Below are 2,780 nucleotides of genomic sequence, written 5' to 3' on the forward strand. Positions count from 1 at the left end.
TAAGCCTATAAGTATTACATAGTTTGACTAATTATGTTAAATAAAATATAAAGGAAAAATACTTGCCTTATAATTGGACTTCCCATGATGTTTACCTCTAGTTTCAATTACCTGGCCTGTCTATTTACAGCTTTGGCTATTTATCTCCCAAGCTAAAAGTTGAATCAATACTCAACATCTTGAACTATTTAAAAAAAAAGTGCAAGCTAAATAAATAATTTTATAATTACAGATTAAGAGGCAATTGTTATCATCTGAATTCAACCAGATATCAAATAGCAGAGCATTTAAGTAAATAAATTGTATCTAAAAAAATTGCTTAAAAGTAATCACTATACACTATACACATTTAAAAATAAGCATTACAATATTCATAATTTGCCTATCACTTCAGTATACATTATGTTAAAAAAAGGTAAAAAAAAGTGCAAGCTAAATAAATAATTTTATAATTACAGATTAAGAGGCAATTGTTATCATCTGAATTCAACCAGATATCAAATAGCAGAGCATTTAAGTAAATAAATTGTATCTAAAAAAAATTGCTTAAAAGTAATCACTATACACTATACACATTTAAAAATAAGCATTACAATATTCATAATTTGCCTATCACTTCAGTATACATTATGTTAAAAAAAGGTAAATCCTTAACATTTAAATGAACTACTTGCCTTTGAAGCTCAATACACAGATGAATGGAAAGTATGTCCAGAATTCTTGATGGCTAGAGAACCACAAGAATGAAATAGGCTTGACTAAAAAAACTTCTGGATAAGCTTGCTACACTGCTTTTTCTTGTTCCCTATAACTTGTAGTTCTTTTCATTACTTACATCTGAGGAGCACTAAGCTGTACTCAGCATCTTAACCTGAAAGTTGTAATAAAATGTGTACAGGCAGATAAACACAAATACAAGTCTTAGTGAAGTGAGATTTTGACTAAACTTCATAATGAGATAATCCCCAATCGATCTAGCTCTCTAAATGTTAAAGTGAAGAAAATAAGTTTTATTGTTATGTATACATTTGAAACTAATTACCATAAGGCTAAGAGATAACAGAAAACATGTATTTTGAGATTTTGATAGGAAAATATTTAAACATTTTCAATTAGCACGCAAAAAAAAGCAACAAAAAAAAAATGTAATTAAAATATACAAATACATAGAAAAAATATACTTGCTTTGATAGATCTGTAGTAAGAAACTGGTTCTTATTTAACATACATGAAAAGAACTTAAATTAAAAGTAGTTAAATGTAACATTGGAAAGGACCACTTGCCTTAAGAAAAATTTGGTACAAGCTTGCTACAATTCTGATTATTTGTGCTTTATAGTTCATAGTTCTCATCATCTGTATTCATGCTCCATTTCTAGATCACTCGGTTGTAAACTGCATTTGGAACTGAAAATGTTATAAAATATGAGAATGTTGATAGAATGTTATGGCTGCAAAGAGAAAAGAGTTTGTTTTGAAAATACTGACTTTATTACCAAATTAGTAAGGCTAAACCTGAGTTTACCAATCTCAATAAATAATACATCAAGGTAAGGAGGCTTCTCTAACATGCATATATTTAAAACTAGTTACCAAAAACTAAGATAACAGAAAAGTATACGAAGTGTTATGTTAATATTAAAAACAAGTTTAATTAGCATGCAGTACAAAGTCAAAAAAACTATACTATTACTTACTGTGCTGCTCAATATCTATATATACCAATTGCCTGCCCATTCTTTATAAAGCAAGCATCAAAAGAAACTTAAGTCTAAATTACATAAATTATAGCATTTGAAGCAATGTCTTTGGAAAAGAAAAAAAACTTGATCATCTTATCTTCACTACTTTCCATCACAACACCCTCACCTGTTCTTTTGTTGGACTGTCAGGGCACCACACATGATCTGTTGACTGTCCTCCTTCACTTCACCCACAGGCTGTACACAATCTTGTTCTGAACATGTTTAATGTGACATGAAACTTGTGTTGAAGCTTTGGCTGCTAACAACAAAAAAAGTTTTATTTCATTATTTCATTATTTCAAGATGCTGTTTTTTTAATTACAAAATGTTCTATAAAATCAGAAAAAATTTTCTTTAAATGTTATATAAACATTGAAAACATTCTCAAATTGCATGCACAAAAAATAATAAAAAATAAAATAAAACTGAAACATAAAAAAAAAAAATACATGCCTTGCTAGATCAGTGTGTTCCACAGCTTTCCTGTTCTTAATAAACATACACCAAAAGAAACTATGAAATTAAATTTAAAATTTAAATTATATTGAAGAGATTACTTGCCTTAAATACAACTTTGTGGCATAGCATGTTTCAACTTCTGACCAGTTCCTCACAAGTGAAGGTTCTAATCCTCTGATAACTAGACATTGATCTGAAAATGTTCCAAAATTTAATTATGATAATGAATACATAAAACATTTATGCAGAGTTGTTGAGTTTAAGTCTGTTTGAAGATAAAATTTCAACTTAACCATTAAAACCATTTTTTTAAACTAGATCTATAAAATTTATATGAAGCTAAATGATTAATTATCTAACAATTATTCTGAAAATAATTTTATTTAAAAACATGCTCGATTTGCATGCAATAACACAAAAGGTAAAGCAACAAACAAACAAAAAGAATGAAACTTATAAAGACACTTGCTTTGCTGGATCAGCGGTTTCATCGCTTGCCCTTGCTTAGTAAAAACATTTTTATGACAATAACATTGAAGTCAGAATAGTTAAATTCTAGCTTTGTGAATGACTACT

This window comes from Biomphalaria glabrata, chromosome 11 (genome assembly GCF_947242115.1).
Source record: "Biomphalaria glabrata chromosome 11, xgBioGlab47.1, whole genome shotgun sequence".
In the NCBI taxonomy this organism is placed as follows: Eukaryota; Metazoa; Mollusca; class Gastropoda; family Planorbidae; genus Biomphalaria; species Biomphalaria glabrata.